The 19,530-nt window shown below is 49.1% G+C and overlaps 1 long non-coding RNA gene across 1 annotated transcript; it reads left to right on the forward strand.

Annotated features, from left to right (window-relative positions):
* The first annotated feature begins 423 nt into the window (after nucleotides 1-423).
* LOC117845750 (uncharacterized) lies at nucleotides 424-2,725 on the forward strand. Its single transcript, XR_011897467.1, has 2 exons — nucleotides 424-728; nucleotides 828-2,725. It is a non-coding gene; the product is annotated as an uncharacterized lncRNA (long non-coding RNA).
* The last annotated feature ends 16,805 nt before the right edge of the window (nucleotides 2,726-19,530 follow it).

A 19,530-nucleotide genomic window follows, 5' to 3' on the forward strand; every position in this document is an offset into this window, starting at 1 on the left:
ATGTGAGATCAATCATTTTTTTAATGGGAATACAACCTAGCAGTGTATTTGCAATTTATCATATACAGCAGATGTAGTCAGATAGTTAGGGTAACAGTAACACCGATGACAGATGCAAAAATGGCTAGAACCTAGAAGGATGGCACTTGGCGCAGCAGCAAATTAAACAGGGGAACTATAACTGTCCATGTGATCCGTCAAAACAAGCACGGCATACAAAATGTTCATGCAAGTTACAAATTTGGAATATCTGTTTGCTTCATCCACAAGCAGTTGCCTTTTATAGGCCAAGGCTTTGCTGAATTCCTTGTTGGTGGGTGTTCAAGTTGTATTTCCTTTGTTGTCCTTAGCTTTCTTGGTCAAATGTTAGTATGTCATCACAACCACCCACCATTTCGTTTTTACCACGGTTGTTCACTACTATATATGCCTGTTGGGCAATTCTTCTGGCCAACGTAACATCATGTTTCGGTCAAGTCAAAGAAACAGTTCTTTTAGGCAAAAGTTAAAATCAGAAACAATCCTTCCTTGTCAACATTTTTCCATTGTAGAGACCGACTGCTCCACCACTCACCATCAGACCCATCTATATTAATGGACCATCAACCTCTTTTTGCTTTCAACGTCTTTGCCTCTTGGGTCACATTCTCGTTCAATTTTAACACCCATAATAGTATCTCTCTACACACAGGTTAGTTGTCCACAATTTTCACCCAATCCGGTTGACGGTACGTTCTTACAACTGCTAAGCTAAATCTTTGCTCACGATCCAAAGTTCATCATCTAATCTCTCATGCATACTGTTATATCTTACTTTTTCTGAGCAGGGGAGCGATGCTTGAACTCTAATGGCAGAATTAGTCAGTGCTGCGATTGTCCAGGAGACAGTTGGCCAAATCCTATCTGGTCTAGTTCAAAAATATGAGGAGAAAGAGGAATCAAATGAGAAAAGAAACTTGGAGAGGCTAGAGATGGCACACATCAGGCTGGAGGCTGCTCTTGAGACATCTAATAAGTGGCAGATCACTGATGCATCCTTATTGCGTTGGCGTAGGAAGCTGAAGCGTGCTGCTCAAGAGTGTGATGACACACTGCACAAATGCAAGCAGAGAATCCTAGAAGACGAACAAATGGAACGGGAGGTAAAGAATTCCTCCCTCCCTAACCGTATTGTGCATGCTACCAAGTCATTTGCTCTCTCCATATTTAAACGCAATGACAATGACTTGAGAAGATCCATTGCTCAAAGATTTGAGTGGTATGCAGATGGTGCTAGTGAGTTTCTGAGATTCATAGAGCTTGGTGGCACACCACGCCGTCACATTCCCTTTGAATCTCTTGTCAGAAACCTTTTTGCAGGCAAGGAACTACATCATAAAATTGTTCGGGGGAATGAGTATCCTTTGTTTCAATTATGGTTGACTCCCATCCGTAATCCAGTGCATGGAATAGATGTTAGCCTAACATTTATCCAGTATGATGGTACACCGGAGGGTAATATCTGCTTTAGTTTGGTCGTACAGCTCTCGGAGAGTATAGATATAGTTGGGATCGCAGTTAAGTGCCTCCAGTTATTTGCCCCTCATTTCAAGTGTAAATTTGAAAATATTAGAAATGAACTTACTCAACTGCCCAATGAAGACTTCTTATGGGGGCCCTCTTTTTATTCGGACCATAAAGAACATTGGGACAAACTCAATAGATTGTCCTCTCAGTTGGTTCGGCCAAACCCATTTTGTTGCAAGGAGTATGGACGGCATGAGGTTCGACATTTTAGCAGCATGGATATGGCAGGATTATCAGATGGTTTGCTAGAACCAGTAATTCAATTTACTTTGCATTGCCACGTCTCACTACCTATGTACAGAAAACAGAAGACCTCACATTCTGAAGACCTAATTTCTCTGCAAGATTGTCCATATCTGAAAGCTGGGATCGCCTTTTCGCCCCATGGCTCTTTAGAGGACATGCTGCCAGCAAATAGGAATTCTGAGATAGCGGCGATAGTCCGCAAGGAGCAACATTTCTTGCATACAGACATTGCCCTGGAACAGCTAGAAGAGATTATGCTGCCAAAGGCAATAGATTACTTCCACCAGAATGCCGAAGCAATGGTTTACCAAATGCTTTGGAAGTCTAAACATGGCTTTGCACTTATTCAGGTTGAGAAGCCATGCATGAGCACATGGAGCTCAAGAATGAGAAGACGGAGCACTTCTGGGGGAGCTAGGAAAAGAAAGCTGTTGCAAGGAGATGATGAAGAGCTCATTAGGAATCGGATACGTCTCTGTCACTGGCTTGACTCATGGTTTACACATGTGCCTGTCCGGTTGCAAAGGTCGCTCATGAATTGGATTCGGAAAGAAAAAGAACTATTGATAGCAGCACCACAGTTACACCTGAAATTCTAAATCATTTCATTAAAGAAGAAGAGGGTAAAGAAAAACAAAACCACAACAGCTCTGGGATCTAGAAGTGCTATGTTCTACATTAGGAACCTATGCAACTGTAGCACATCACTTGTTCTTGGTTTCAATTTGTTTGTCTTGTATGTATGATGTTTGGTTCTCACCAGTTGAGTATACGCTAGGAATTACTCAATTACATGGGAGATCAGAATGCAGTGCATTTGTAAGCGTAGACTTATAAGTGCAGGATCATCACTTGTTCTTATTTTCTATGACTTTCGAGTGTGTAGCTACTTTCGTTAAGAACTTTTCAGTAATTGGGCCGTTTTGCATCCTTGTGAGCCGAAGTTGCAGTTTGAATATGTTTCAATCCCGGAACATGTTCTCGGCCTCTTTTTTGTGTATTGGATGGATACGGTTTTCGTCAGGGGATTTCCTTTTGGTAAAAAAGGAAAAAGAAAAACAAAACTGTAGTTGCCAAAATGTTTCAGTTGCTCGACCAAAATCAGTCAAAGAATCGATTGCTAGGACAGTGTTGACCATGCGCAGACAACTTGACATGCCTCAATGAATGGACTCGTGCTGTCCCTAGCACACTTCCTCAAGGCTAGGAAATGGGATGCATAGACGAAATAGTGGAGACTAGGAGAAAGGCAAGCTGTCGCCGATGAGGGTGTCTGGTGAGGGGTGGGTGCAGTCGAGTTCCTTCCTTGTACGATGATGCATAGATGGGGAGATGTTCATAGCTTTATATTTGTTTCATTCTCCAGTCCTCCTCAGCTATCCAACCACTCTCCGTATGATTTCCCACGCAGATGTTGACCACGTAAGATAATGCCTGTTGGGCAATTATATATACAACAGATGACAAGTACTCAAATAAAAAGTGTCATGTTTCTGTTAAAGTCGACAATATATAAACTAAGGCGACTTTAAGTCAAGGAACAATCCTTCTATATATGCCACATTCTTTTCCTAGCAATCTCCATGCTTAACTAATCAAACTCATGGCAGGATTATCAGATGTTTTTTTTTGAATGAACAGGCACGAGAGTGTGTCTATTTCATTGATTGAGCAGGAGTTTACATGAAAAAAATAAAACCAAAACAGGAAAACACGGTGTGCCATTTGGCGAGCTATGCGAGAAGTTAAGGGACTACTCTCGTGCTAGAAGTAACGCTAGGTCTTTCGCCCCCGCCACTAGCCAAGCTGACCCCTCCTCCCTGATTTTTGCCATAAGCATCGTCGTTGAGCTCTCGTGTCTGTTGAAGGCGCGCGCGTTCCGTTCTTTCCAAATCTCCCACACGATGAGTAGAGTTGGACTTCTCAGAGCCTTACTCGGTGAATCCGGTGTCATAGTTATATAAGTCCACCATTGCATTGTGTTGGATGAGGGCCGCCATCCATTTGGCCTGAGGCTTGGCTGCTATCCATGTCGCCGTTAGATCCCAGATTCTCCTGGTGTATTTGCACTCGGCCAAGATGTGGTGGCTAGTCTCCATGGTCCATCTGCAGAGGGTGCAAGTGGCGTTGTGCGGCCATCCATGTTTGGCCAACCTGTCCACGGATCATACGTGGTTTTGTGTAATTAGCCACATGAAGAATTTACATTTTGGTGGCGCCCACGTTTTCCAGATTGATGAGATATTCGGTGTTTCGGTGCAGTCCAGGAACTATGCTTTACATGCCGATGTTGTTGTATACATGCGTGATTTTGTTAGTTTCTAGTTGATAGTGTCCTTGTTTCCTGGATGAAGTTCCGTCTGTCTGACCATGTTCCATAATAGGGCAAAAGAAGCTAAATGTAAAATGTTGATGTTACTATTGATGTTGAGGTCTCGGATCCAGTTAGTGTTACTGATGGCTTCGTGAACCATCCTGTTGTTTCTCCTTGAAATGGTGAAGAGTTGTAGTGCAATGTCTTTTGGTCACTGGCCCTGCAACCAGCTAGACTTCTAGAAGCTGGCTTTTTTGCTGTCGCCGAGGGTGATGATCATGCAGGCAGCAAATAGTTGTCTATCCGTCTCGTCACATGGGGTTTCTATGTTGGTCCAGGGTCTGTCCGATGATGTCCACTCATGCCATAGCCACCTCAGGCAGAGGGCTCTGGTGAATTTCTCAAGGTTTGGGATGCCGAGTCCCCAATGCTATTTCGAGAGGCAGGTTCTCATCCAATTAATTTTGCATTTTCCACCTGTTAGTTGTTGGTCGCCCGCCTAGAGGAATTTTTTACGGATTTTGTCTAAGTCTTGAAGCACTTCATTATTTGCTTTGAGGGTTGTTAGGAAGTATACCGTCTGCGAAGAGAGGACCGTTCATGAGGTTTATTCTCCCTGCATGTGTTAGATTTCACCCGGTCCAAGCTAATAGTTTACCTGCCACTTTATTTATAAAAGGTTGGAATTCAATCTTTCTCAGGCGCTTTGTTGACAATGGAAGACCAAAGTAGCGCATTGGGAATGTCGATCTTGTTACCAGCAGATCTTGAGTAGTTAGTCAAGGTCAATGTTTTGGCAGCTTATGGGTGCAATCTGTGTCTTGCGCAAGTTTGTGCGTAGGCCAGTGGCTTCCCCGAAGTGTTGGAGGATGCTCTCAATGTTGGAGATGTCTTTACGTGTCGGTTTAATAAAGATGGCAGCATCGTCAGTGTACAAAGATGCTCTTCCTCCTAGCTTGGTGAGGAGGCTCCTGTCGGTTGCCTGAGCAATAATGTGGTGTAGTGGATCGATGGCCAGGATGAAAAGAAGAGGTGATAGCGGGTCACCCTATCTCAGACCTCTGCCATTCTGGATCGGTGGCAAACGTGTGCCGTTGAATAGCACTTTTGAAGTCGAGGTAGCAAGGAGGGACATAATCCATTGGCTCCATCGAGTTGGGAAGCCTTTGTGTTGCATCAGGGAGATGAGGTAGTCCTAACGAACTAAGTTGAAGGATTTGGAGATGTCTAATTTCATTAGTAGGGCCGGAGTTGCATTTCGATGGAAACGACAGGCGATATTTCTCACGTATAAGAAGTTGTCATGAATACTTCTACCCTTGATGAAGGCGCTCTGGCAGGGCGAGATGATAGCGTTCATGTGCGGGGCGAAACCTAGCGCTAGAACTTTAGTGATGATGTTTGCAAATGCATGGATGAGGATGATTGGCTGATACTCCAGGATGCTTTCGGCACCTTCTTTTTTCAGATTAGGATGATGTTTGAATTTTTTAGGAGATTAAGGTCGTTGCAACGGATGTTGTAAAAAGCATTAGCTGTCGTCATTAGGTCTCCTTTAATGATGTTCCAGCATGTCTTGAAGAAGAGCCCTGTGAAGCCATCCGGGCCTGGTGCTCGATTGTGCGGAAGCTGTTTAATGGCATGCAAGATCTCAATTTCGTCAAATGGGCGGTCTAGGTCGGATAGATCCACCTGAGTGTGATGTAGGTTTTCCCACCGCAGATCTCGTGAACGTTGTTGTGGGGTCATCATTATGTTGGAGAAGTGGTCGTGAACGATGTCTTGCTTGTCTTGGTGTGAGAGAGCCCATCCCATGTGAGTTCTTGGCCATTGTATGAAGTTCTTTCTTTTATGCGCGTTGACCTTAAGGTGGAAGTATCGTGTATTCGCATCTCCCTCCCGAAGGTTTTTGATACGCGATGATTGTCATTTCCTTGCTTGTTCAATTACCGCCCAACCCAGAATACGTTTTTTGAGTTTTGCTCTCAGAGCGAATTCTACATCTAAAAGGGGTCTAATGTCTTGCGCCGCATCGAGGTGTAGGATCACCACTTTTGCCATTTGTAGTTTTAGTTTTGCGTCCAAGATGATTGAAGTGCTCCATTTCCTAAGCACCATGGTTGTTGAGTGCAACTTTTGGCCTAGGCAGTGGAACGGTTCTGTATGATGCGTGTGTAGATTCCATGCCTGTTGCACTGTCTTTTGAAATTGTGGCAATTTGGTCCAAAAGTTCTCAAATTTGAAAGGGCGTGGCCTCTGTGGTCCTAAGAGTCTTGCTAGCAGTAGCGGGCAATGATCAGAGTGGGAGGAGGAAAGGGTGTGTAGTGTGTGATCGTCGAAAGCGATGTCCCAGGCTTCGTACAAAGAAGAAGCGGTCCAGGCGCAAAAGTGTTGGCTGACGCCTTTCGCTGCTCCACGTATATTTGCGGTTCTGAAGGTGAATTTCTTTGAGGCCACAGAAATCTAGAGTACTTCAAAAGCGACGCATTAGAGGAGGTTCAATCTTCTGTTATTCTTGTCCTGTGCTTTGTAGATGATGTTAAAGTCTCCAACGATCAGCCATTTAGTGTTGATGTCGGGTTTCATGTTTCGCATATGTTGTAGAAATGTTGTTTTCAGTTCTGTCCTTGATAGTCCATATACTATCGTTAATCTAAATTTGGAGTTGCATTGTTTAGCTGACACTGTTGCAGTAATTGAGAAGTGCCCAATCTGGATGTTTGATAGATCAATAAAGTTAGCATCCCATAGAATAAGGATTCCTCCCTTGGTACCTTGTGCCGGTTTGTAGGCGAAGTTAGACAGGCTGTAGCCTCCCAGAAAAGAAGCGAGGGCTACGTCAATTTGATTTAGCTTAGTTTCTTGGAGGCACGTTATATGGCATAGCGTCACTTTTAGTGTTTCATGAACGACCATGCATCTCGCGGGAGCGTTAAGGCCTCGCACGTTCCAGCTGATAGTGTCGAAGCTGCCTATATGCATTCAAAAGACCGTATGGCGCTGCAGGTTTTCATGTAGCGTTTCTGTAAGGTGGAGCTGGAGCTGGCTGGAAGTGTCATGCATAGTAGTGGGGTAGGTGTGCCAGCAGCGACACGCGCGCAGGGATAACTAGAAATGACGTTTGCGGTTAATGTCGATGCACAGATAGGTGCATTGCCCGAAGGTCGAATCCACCAGGGCGAAGTCGATGTCGCGTACAGTAAGCCCGAAGGTCGAAGCCAGCAGGGCTGGTCCAGCTCCTAGCCCGAAGGTCGCAGTTAGCAGTGCGTGGAGGGCTAAATGAAGAACAGTACGAGAGGAGTCTTGGATACATGGAGAGTGGTTTTCTCCAACGGTGCAAAGATACTGAAGCTATCATTCTTGAGAGAGGGCACGCTCGTTCTGGATGTCATCAATTGCCTGTCCAGCGTGTCGTAGAAGTGCGTCATTCACCCTTTCCGCTCCTTCATCGGCGAGATCAAACAGGGCCGTCATTGCTGCAATCATGTGGTCCGGGAGCAGCCGGTGTGAGTTGATGTACTCCTATAGTATTTCCTCGAATGGGCATAGCTCGTCATCCGAGACACCCAGCTTGCACCACAAGTTGCACTGTGCGCGCTCCAGGGCTGGCACAGCCAGCTTCATGTCGAGTCACGCACTTCTGCGGACCGAAGACATGTCGAAGTTCCGGCGCACGTGTTGACGACGTTCCGGCAGGTGCTGAAGAATCGCCGGGGCCGGCACGGCGAAGAGGACGTCGACGGTCAAATCCTCCTGGACGGGCGCAGGATGTGCCGCAGTCATGCCTAGCTCTGAAGCCAGCTCCATGCCTGTCTATGCATCAGCTGCCGCGGCCAGGCCGTGCCCTGAAGACCGTTCCGTGGACATGTGGCCGGCAGCAGCTTCTGCGGCCTGGCCCGGCCTGGTGGGCTGCTCCATCGCTGTTAGGCCGTCGACAGCTTTCGCGGCCCGCCCCAACATGGCCGACTGGCCGGCAGCAGCTGCGGCGGGTAGGCCCAGTCCAGACGGCCTCTCCATGGCCAACTGGCTGGCAGCAGTTGCTACGGGCGAGCCTAGCCCAGGAGGTCGCTCCGTAGCAGTTTCAACACCCAGGCCCAGCGTAGAGAGCCGTGCGCTGAGCACATTCCCGCCAGTAGCTGTCGCAGTCAGGCCCAGCACAGAAGGTGGGAGGGGCACCATCTGGAGTGGCCCAGGAGACGTCGCGGCCAACCTAGGAGTCGCCGTGGCTAGCCCCTGTCCGCCAGACAGGAGGAGCCCCGGAGTCGTCCACTCCACGGCTGTCTGGCCGATAGCAGATGGCGCATAAGGAGGCGAGGTGGCTGACGGCATGGCAGCCATCACCACGATGGCAGCGGCCGCCTTCTTCATTGCGACGTCGTGGCCATCTGCCGAGGCACACAGGCTGTGCAGCTGGAGCTTGTTTAGGGCGAGGTCGACCTCACGCGTCGATGGTGCCTCCTGTAGCGCTGCATGGAGATCACACTACGGGAAAGCTAAAAATTGCCGAGCGTAATTTTTTTGCCGAGTGTTTTTTTTCGAGCACTCGGCAAACAAGCTCTTTGCCGAGTGTCAAGCTAAAAACACTCGGTAAAGAAAAAACACTCGGCAAATCGGGGCTTTGCCGAGTGTCAAATAAAAAACACTCGGCAAACCACCCTCTTTGCCGAGTGTCAAAAAAGACACTCGGCAAAGCCCCCTCTTTGCCGAGTGTCTTTTTTGACACTCGGCAAAGAGGGTGGTTTGCCGAGTGTTTTTTTTGACACTCGGCAAAAATATAATTTTTTTTCCTCTTTTCACCTTGGAATTTTTTCTACTCCCCACATACAACATGTGGTACTCCATGTTAAAATTTGGTATATTTTTGAATTTATTTGCTATATTTATTTAATTAATTGCATTTCAAGGGAATTTTTGGTATAAGTCAAATTTGAACTGCAAGTGATTCAAATTATGGAACAAAATGAGTAGAAAAATGATATTCATGTTATTTGGCCCAATTTGAGACCTGATCCATGAAATGAAAAGAAATTTCAAACATCTTGTTCAGCAAACACGACCATGAACGTGTGGCAGTAGTATTTTTAAATTGTAAAAAAAACAAGCAAAGTCTGAAAATCATGAGATTTGTCATGATGTGATGATATAATACGTGGAGTCTGTGAAAAAAAATTGAGAAGGTTTTGCATATTTCATCATGTGTGATTATTACAAACCGAAGTATCTCAGAAGAAGAATAGTAACTTTGAGAAGGATTCGATAAAATTTAGAGTCGAAGTGACGGTCGAGCTCGGTTTGACTACAAAACTTTTTGTATAGTCAGTAGAGAACATATCTTGTTTCGTGTGAAAATTTGGTATTTTTTTGAAACTGTTAGATATTTTTTATTTTTATTTTTAAAAAACTTTGCCGAGTGTCCTAGGGTGGACACTCGGCAAAGAAACCCTTTACCGAGTGTCCACCTAGGACACTCGGCGAATTTGTTTTCCCCGTACCGGCCTCCTCTCACCGGCCCCCTCCTCCCCTCAAGACACCCTGCCCACCCTGGCCCCCCCGCCTCCTCACTGCACGCCACAGCTACCCTCCCTCCCGAACCCCCTCGCCTAGCGCGCCCCCTCCCCTCCCTCGCGAGCCCCTCCCTCACCATCACCGGCAGCGCCCTACCCCTCCCCTCCCTCTCCGACTGCCACCCACCCCCTCCCCGGATCCGCCCCCCTCCCCTCCCTCCCGAGCCCCTCCCTCACCGGCGACGCCCTGCCCCTCCCCTCCCTCTCCATCTCCGGCTGCCGCCTACCCCCTCCCCGGATCCGCCCCCCTCCCCTCTGCGCGGCCGGCCCCTCCTCCCTCTCCGGCCGCCGCCCCGGCCCCTCCTTTCCCTTTCTCCGGTATCACCCCGCCCATCTTCTCCGGATCCGGCCGGATCCGGCCGCCGCACAGCCCCTCCTCCCCGGATCCGGTGGGTGCGGACTTCATGGTGGTGGTGCCGAATCCCTCCCCTCCCTCTCCAGGTAACTCCCTCCACTCCTCCGCTCTTCCCCTCTCTCGCGCGGCGGCCTCTCTCCGGCCGCCGCCCCGCCCCTCTCCCCGGATCCGGGGGGGGCTCCGCCCCTCTGCCCCGGATCCAGCTCCCCGACCCGCGAGTGGGGCGAGCTTGCTCGTGCAGCGGTCGACGTCGAGGCCAGGGTGTGGTGGAGGTGGTGGCCGGCGGGTGTGGTGGTGGTGGCCGGCGGGTGGTGGTGGCGGCGGTGGGCATGGCGGCGCGGAGGCAAGGCACGGTGGCCGGTGGGAGGCACGGGTGCAAGGCGTCGACGGCAGGAGGCAAGGCACGGTAGCATGGGAGGTGGTGCTGTGGTGGTGGTGCTGGAGGTGGTGGCGGCGGCGGAGCTGGCGGTGGTGGCAGCGGCGGAGCAGGATGTGGTGGTGGCGGAGGATGTTTTTTTTTTATTTTTTCAAAAATTTGTTGCCGAGTGTTTTCTCGGCACTCGGCAAAGACTTTGCCGAGTGCCCGACACAAAACACTCGGCAACTCAGTGTTTGCCGACTGATAATTTGCCGTGTGCCGTTTGCCGAGTGTTACACTCGGCAAACGGTTCGCCGAGGGTTTTTGCCCTTCGCCAAGTGCCCCTAGCACTCGGCAATTTCACTGTCTCCCGTAGCGAGCCTATATAAGACGCGTTGTAGGGGCACCAGTTCCTCGATGGGTACAGACCAGGCCTGATTCCCCTCCGAGCGGAGCTCCATGTGTGACTAAGCTCACCAGTCACCATGCCAATAGGTCAATGCATGAACCTCAGCTAGCTACAAGGGCCAAAACTACTAATGCTGGAGTGTTACCTCGTTGTCCTTGTATATAGAATGAAAACATGTCTCATCATGTATGCTGGCTGGCAAAAGTAAAAATGGATCTCAAGGAAATAGCACATGGGTCCGTGCCTTCAATTGTTCCTATTTAGGTTAGTGTCCATATATTCCATATAAACATAGGAACTGTTTCACAAAAGGTTTGTGCAAATCAAAAGAATTTAATTGTGTCCAAAACTGGCATCAATGCAAGGGGATATGTGTATTTGTTCTAAAGTTGTAGTATTGAACTTTTTGTTTTTGAAATCCTTACATTAAATGAACTTTTTTAGTTGAAGAATAATTTTATGTTATTTGATATACTATGTGGAACGCTTAGTCGTCGTATGTTTCTTTGTGCTCTACTTTGGAGTTTGCCAGTTCCAAACTTCTGACCCTCATTGTGCTTATGCAGGCTCGTGATTGCACATACCAAAAAGATAGAAATGGTAGACATGCCTTATGGGGCAATTTGCAACATTAACGAGTCGACCATGGGACCTTATTCCTTTCCACTTGCCAGATAGCACAGCGCCATGGAACTGGCAGTGGCACCCACCTCCTGGCTGCAGATGGAGAAGACGCCGCGCGCACAAGCAGGGAGGAGAGACGTTCACGCGGCTAGGGTTTATTTCCTACTTTTATATTGGTATATATACTAGCAAATATTGGTCGATCAGAAGGTGTTTGCAGAGCAGCCAGGCCGTGTATCAGTTTTGCTGCACTCAAGAACTCCCTAGGCAGAGAACGGTGTTGCCAATTTGGTGACATGTCATTGTTACTACGTCCCCAGGGAAAATTACTAATTGAAGCACCTAACAAGGGAATGCAATGGCACAATAACACTGCCATGCATTAATTGATTAACGATGGTGATCTCTGTTTCTAGAGAATGTAAACGCTTGGAACTAACATTGTTACAAAGTGAGGGTTACGACAAGGACCAAGTGGTTAAAAAGAACCAGTTACTGCATAGTAAAAACAATGACACTAGACCACACAGTACATTACTTAGGTATATACTAATTACATAAGCATTGCGTACAGAGCCGAGACAGTATGTTACCGACATAGTTACATGCAGTGCTTTATCTCCTCGCAGCTTCTGCTGCCTTACGAGCGACGTATGCAAAAGCGTAGAGCCCCAGGCCAACGCCTGCGACGCCAGACCCAATGAAACACCGCCACGCGAGCTTCTCCATCCTTCTTGCATGCTCGATGGCCTCTCTGTCGTCGAAAAGGCATGATGAAGAAATAGGCAAGATTAATTCTTAGGATCATCGTCGATCATTTCAATAGATGGAGTATGTATAAAAGTAAGGACACGCATGGTCATCATCTCACATCAGTGCGTGTTTACCTTGCTTCTTGGAATGAAGATTTGATTTCAGCCACCACTTCGTCTATCTCCGGCCTCTGCACTTTTCGTTTCGGCCAGTGACCATCTGTTTCTGTCCATCTTCCGAGCAGGACCAGCTCCATTGAAGTACCATGATCTCACAGCTCCATGATCGCCTAATAAGATCAGATCAAAGAACATTGCGAAGCTGTGAGATGCCATCATGCCAATGCATAAGCAAGAACTAATTAATTGTTCAAGGATTGATACGTAGTATAATAGAGAGGCACCTGATGAGAGGAGCGGCGGCAGGCGAGAGGTCCTCCTGTGCCCGTCGTCGTCGGCGTGACACACGGGCGGCGGGGACCATGCCGACCCTCGTTGCCAGATAGAGCAGCGCCATGGCAGGCACACGCGCACCTCCTTGTTGGATCTTGCGAAGACGCCGCTCGCAGCGGCGGCGCAGGGGAGGAGGAGAGAGACGTTCGCGGGGTAGTCCATCGAGCTCCTCCTCCTCTTCTTACAGAACTACCGTGGGCTGGGCCGTGTCCAGCTTCGTGGGCCGTTTCGAGTTTTCAACCCCAACACCAACAAAAAAGAAAGTCAGGACACGTCACTCGTGACACGTGTTGTCTGAGTTTATTTTTAATTTCCTACTAATTTTGCTCAAATAAAAGTCAGCCATTCAGTGGGCGAGAAATTCAAATATGAAATACGCGTTTGTCCGTCCCGCAAAGAGTATCAAATTATACTCGAGTTTATACATCCGCACCCATGAACAAGTTTGCATAAGCAAACGTGTAGAGAGAGCTAATCAAATGATATATTATTTTTCCAGTTTCAATGCATGACATTTATTTAAGATTCAGATAACTAAAAAGATAGCACGATTTCTAATAACAACTAATTAGGAGCAATACGATCATTTCTCGTGATTACTATTGTGTCTCTGAATTTTTTTTTTGAAAGAACACTTTAATACGGGCCTGATACGCACATCATGATGAGTAACTTATTAAAGTTAACAAGGACGAAATATGACAAGAGATCACGCTCGCTGTGCTCCTCTTCCTCCATATACGTACACGGTTCACACGTTGGCCCACCGAAAAGGTGCAAGTATTCCAAGATTCTCATGTACTCCATGTGAGACTGGAAACTCGATCGATGCTGCCGGTGCCCCGGCCCTTTCGGTGGTTCCAACTTTTCTTCCTAATCGCCGCTCGCAGTTTCCTTCTCACTACTTTTCTCAACGTGATTCGTGTAACACAGCAGAGTGATGTTGACTTGACTGGCCTGGACTCAGTTGCACAAACAATGGGCCCGTGCTTTTTTTTTCTCCCAACAAGAAAGTCTTTTAACTCTTGAGCCGAAGCTGTGGTCTGGCCTCCAAAACCGCAGCAGAAGCTTTTCCTTCCTGCCCCAGCACGACACGCGTCTGCGTCTCCTCTCGCGCGCGTTCTGACCGCCGCGCCGACCAAACCACTACAAAACGAGCGCGCACGACGCCGCGTCGCCCCCAACTCTCGCCGACAGAACGGAGACGACGACGTCCAGGATCGTAATCGTGTTGTTTGTGTGTTGGCACACCTCCGATCCGGGCGAGGTCTTGGAGGTTCTTGACAGCTCGTCAGCCGGCTCGCAGGCACGAGGCCGTTGCCCCCGAGATGTCGAGCGTGCTCGGCGGCGGCTTGTCACTGGCGGCGGTGATCATGCGGGGGCGGGAAGCGATCCTCCAGGCCCTCGGCTCGGTCTCGCCAGCCTCATCATCATCACCAGCCGCCGCGCAGGGCGAGCGAGGCGACGACGTCCGGGCCGGGGCCGCGCCGCCGCGGCGTCACGCCCCGGAGGAGGAGGACGGCGCGTCGCCGCAGGACGCAGCTAGCGGGTCCAAGCAGCAGGGGATGAAGGACACGGGGACGGGCGACGGCGACGCTGGTGCGGTTGCGGCCGGCGCGTCGCCGCCGGGTCGTCTCAGCGCCGAGACCGCTGTGGCCATCCTCGTCGACTGCTTCGGTCATTGCTGACAACTGAGACATCATCATCATGTCATGACATCATCCTCCTCACGCGGATCCAGACATCCAGTCGGCAGTCGCCCCCGTTTGACTTTAGTGTATATACTACATGTATCTTCGTATGTATGCAGTAGTGGATTAGTGGTACGGATTTACACTTGCCTTGTACTGTACGGATGCATGAGAAGAGATATTGTATTTCGCGAAGTGCAAAACGCTGAAATTTGATTGTTATTTTTGGGACCAAAATGGAAGTCCCGGTTCCTCCGGGAGGAGCACAGTCAGCAGGAGAGGGATGTTGCGGAGTTGCGGCAGGTCGGCGAGCTTGCTCGTGAGCTGGAGGCTGCCCGTCACGAGTTCTAAGACCGGGCGGCGCCAGTGGCCGAAGTCCAGGAGTGGGCGACCCTTGCCGAGCAGGGGCTCACCGCAACCCAGGCCTGCCTGGTGGAGGCCGAGACAGTGGTCGAGGAGCGCCAGGAGGCGGAGCGTGCTCGAGGGGGCGACTGCTGCCGAGTAGGCGCTGGCCGTGGCGCATTCCCGTTTGTCAGAGATCGAGGCAGCGGTCGGGGAGCGCCAAGAGGCGGAGCGTTGCATGCTCGAGCGGGCGACTGCTGCCGAGCAGGCGCTTGCCGTGGCGCATGCCCATTTGTCGGAGATCAAGGCGGTGGTCGGGGAGTGCCTGGAGGCTGAGCGTCACACACTTGAGCGGGCGACTGCTGTTGAGCAGGCGCTTGCCGCTTCGCCGGAGGCTTTGGGGGCAGAGCGGTCGGCCCGAGCGCACGCCAAGCAGAAGGCGCTATCGTTGGAGCAGGAGGTCACTCGGCTACAGGAGAGGATGGCCCAACAAGATGAGGCCGGTCTTACTATTGGGGAGAGCGCCCGTCTCGGTAAGTATATTTTTTTCCCTTGGTCATCATTTTTTACTCTTTTTTTCTGCTTGTTGACTCGGTCTCCCGTGCCCAGAGCTGGGTGAGAAGGTTGCCCATCTGCAGTGAGAGCTACAGCAGTCGGAGGAGGGCCGCGCCGCAGTCGTAACCACGAAGAAGGGTAAGTTTCGTCGTCTTGGGAATTTGAGTCAGGGTTGTACCTGTTTTTGCCTTTCACCGACTTGGCTTCTTGTGCAGCTCTGGAGGCAGATTTGAAGACGGCCCAAGCAACGGTTGTTCATAGCGCGGAGACACTAGCCCGGTCCCTAGGGGAGCGATCCACCATCAAAGGAGAGCTTGATCAACTCCGTAACGTGGCGCAGGTGGTGATCGCTGAGGTGCTCTGGTCGGGCCTGAGCACCAACGCGCCCACCATCTAGCTCTTGGAGATTTTGGATGAAGTTCGGGGGCTCGTCTCCGATGGTGTGTTCCATGGGGCATTGGGAGTGCTGACGTCGGTGGCGACTCACCATCCCACCCTAGACTTCAAGGCCATCTGCGGAGGGTACGCCAACAGGTGGAGCACGGAGGGGATCCAGGCGCTGGGTGAGAACTTGACCTCCCCCACACACTGCCTCTGCCTTATCCTCCTTATCCGCACACTGCTTAGCACGGCGTAGGCCATGGTTAGGCGATGGTGGCGGAAGCGAACACTACTAGAGAAATCGCCTCTTTTACCGGTCCAGTGTTGGAAATATTCAGAGGTAGTCAAAAGGCAGAGCGAAAAGGAAGGGATCAGGAAAAACGCCCAGGACTCTCAGACTCGCGATTTCCACCCCGCGCCTTGATCAAAGGCGCAACCAACTCATGGTTGCGGCCCCAGATCGCCCAGCACCACAATAAAAGGGGGTCCGGCAGGGTTTTGAGGTAGTCCAACAGACGCAAAACCCACGCACGCCCCCAATATTGTCGTCCCGATCCCTTGCAGTGTTGGAGCCGTCTGAAGGCAGCCGCCGTTCTACTGCCGTCGTCTCTGGCCAAACGAGATGGAGGCCAGAAGGACGACATGATCTACTCCGAGCCAGTACATCTACGACGTCCGTCATCCCGACCTCATCCACGAGACTGATGGCCGGATCATCACAATCTATCACTACGGGAAACATGAAAATTGCCGAGTGTATTTTTTTGCCGAGTGTTTTTTTCGAGCACTCGGCAAACAAGCTCTTCGCCGAGTGCCAAGCCAAAAACACTCGGCACAACAAAAACACTCGGCAAACCGGGGCTTTGCCGAGTGTCAAATAAAAAACACTCGGCAAAGAGGGGGGTTTGCCGAGTGTCAAAAAAAACACTCGGCAAACAGGGGGGTTTGCCTAGTGTTTTTTTTTTGACACTCGGCAAAAAAATAATTTTTTTTCCTCTTTTCACCATGAAATTTTTTCTACTCCCCACATACAACATGTGGTACTCCATGTTAAAATTTGGTATATTTTTGGATTTATTTGCTATATTTATTTAATTAATTGCATTTCAAGGGAATTTTTGGTATAAGTCAAATTTGAACTGCAAGTGATTCAAATTATGGAACAAAATGAGTAGAAAAATTATATTCATATTTTTTGGCCCAATTTGAGACCTGACACATGAAATGACAAGAAATTTCGAACATCTTGTTCAGGAAACACGACCACGAACGTGTGGCAGTGATATTTTTAAATTATAAAAAAAATAAACAAAGTCTGAAAATCATCAGATTTGTCATGATGTGATGATATCATAGGTGGAGGCTGTCAAAAAAAATTGAGAATGTTTTGCACATTTCATCACGTACGATGTTTACAAACCGAAGTATTTCCGAAGAAAAATAGTAACATTGAGAAGGATTGTATAAGATTTGGAGTCAAAATGACGGTCGAGTTTTGATTGGACTACAAAACTTTTTGTACAGTGAATAGAGAATATATATTATTTCATGTAAATTTTTGACAATTTTTTGAAATTGTTAGATATTTTTTAATTTTTTTTTAAAATAACTTTGCCGAGTGTCCTAGTGTAGACACTCGGCAAAGCACCCTTCACCGAGTGTTACCCCTAGGACACTCGGCGACTTAATGCCCGGCCGCAAAGGACTTAAGCGTCTACCCCCTCACTACTCCCGGCCCTCGTCAGTACTCCCTCCTCTATCCCTCCCGAAGCCCCCCGCCGCCTGAAGCCCCCCGCCGTCGCCCGCCGCCTGGCGCCCCCCGCCGCTGCCCGCCCGCCGCCCGGCGCCCCCGGATCAGCCGCCGCCCGCCCGGCCCCCGGCCCCCGGCCCCCGGATCAGCCGCCGCCCGCCGCCCGGCGCACGGCGCCCCCGGATCCGCCGCCGCCTGCCCGGCGCCCGGCCCCCGGCCCCCGGATCCGCTCCCGCCCCCCCCGGATCCGCCGCCGCCCGCCCGGCGCTCGGCCCCCGGCCCCCGGCCCCCGGATCCGCCGCCGCCCCCCCGGATCCGCCGCCGCCCGCCCGGCGCCCGGCCCCCGGCCCCCGGATCCGCCGCCGCCCCCCGCTCGGCGCACGGCGCCCCCGGATCCGCCGCCCGCCCGTCCCCTCCACCGGATCCGCCGGCGCCGGGGCCTGAAGAGAAGAGGAGAGGATGGTGGCGCCGGGGCCTGAAGAGAAGAGGAGAGGATGGTGGCGGCGGCGGCGGCGAAGCAGGTGGCGGAGCATGTCTTTTTTTTATTTTTTTCAATAATTGGTCGCCGAGTGTTTTTTGGGCACTCGGCAAAGTCTTTGCCGAGTGCCCGACACAAAACACTCGGCGAATCAGTGTTTGCCGTCAAGATTTTTGCCGTGTGTCGTTTGCCGAGTGTTACACTCGGCAAACACTTTGCCGAGTGTTTTTGGGGCTTCGCCGAGTGCCCCTGGCACTCGGCATCTTCCCTGTTTCCCGTAGTGTATGGCTGCTGGTTGTGCTTCTAATCTTTTACTAAATGGTGTTCATGATCTAGATGTTAAGATCCTATTTTAGTTAAGACTAAGTAATGTAGAATCCTACATTTGGTATCAATTAAGCTATCTCATCTAGATCTGAACCCTAAGATCAATTTCAGATGCAATTAGTCTTGCCGACTAGTCCTTGATGTGCAACTAAGTCATTTAAGTCTCTGAGTAAGAATTGCATGTGTCTCTAGTTGATTAGATCCTAATTGTTGTGCTCATCAGTGCCTAAATGTGCTTATCAGTCCGCTTTTAATTCGGTTTTGGTCAAGTTTTCAGTCACAATCTTGATTAGATCTTAGTGTGCTTAATTGGACTTGAAGGAGCCAAAACAGTAGGTTGCAAATGGAGTTGAAGCTGAAGTTAAGGCTGTTGGAGATCTCACTTTAGAACTTAGTAGTAGCTTCAGACTTCATTTAAGTAATGTTCTTTATCTACCATCAATTAAGAGAAACTTGATTTCTGTTTCGTCATTAGATTGTGATGGTTATTCCTACAACTTTGGAAACAATAAGTGTGTAATAAGTTTTGAGAATAAGATTATTGGTTATGCCCCTTTGCATGATAAGCTTTACATGTTGCCTCTAAGTGTTAATTCCTCTGTGATGAATGTAAGCGATGTCAACCATAAGCGAAAGAGAAACATTGAGATTTCGTTGAAATTGTGGCACTTCCGCTTAGGCCAGATTTCGAAGGGGAGGATGGAGCGTCTCATTAGAGAAGAGATACTTCCAAAATTAGATTTCTCTGACTTAGATCAATGTGTTGACTGCATTAAGGGAAAATTTGCAAAACAAATTAAAAATGATGGAGATAAGCACAGTTTAGAATTATTAGAAATAATTCATATTGATATATGCGGTCCATTTAATGTAAGATCAGTGGATGGTTATAATTATTTCATTACCTTCGCTGATGATTTCTCCCGCTATGGATATATTTATCCCATACGCGAAAAGTCTGAAGCACTTGATAAGTTTAAAATCTTTAAAGCTGAAGTAGAAAATCAACATGAATTAAAGATCAAAGTGATAAGATCAGATAGGGGAGGGGAGTATTATGGGAAACACTCCACATATGAACAAATTCTGGGACCCTTTGCCAGATTTCTCCAAGATAATGGTATCGCAACTCAGTATTCCACTCCTGGTGAGCCTCAACAAAATGGTGTTGCTGAGAGAAGAAATTGTAACCTTATGAACATGGTGCGTAGTATGCTCAATAACTCTACGCTACCAGTGAGTTTGTGGATGGAATCTTTAAAGACTGCCGCACACATTAGTAATCATGTTCCTAGTAAATCAATCCCTAATACTCCTTATGAACTTTGGATTGGTAGGAAGCCCAGCATGAAGCTAAGATATTCA

This window comes from Setaria viridis, chromosome 2 (genome assembly GCF_005286985.2).
Source record: "Setaria viridis chromosome 2, Setaria_viridis_v4.0, whole genome shotgun sequence".
Classification (NCBI taxonomy): domain Eukaryota; kingdom Viridiplantae; phylum Streptophyta; class Magnoliopsida; order Poales; family Poaceae; genus Setaria; species Setaria viridis.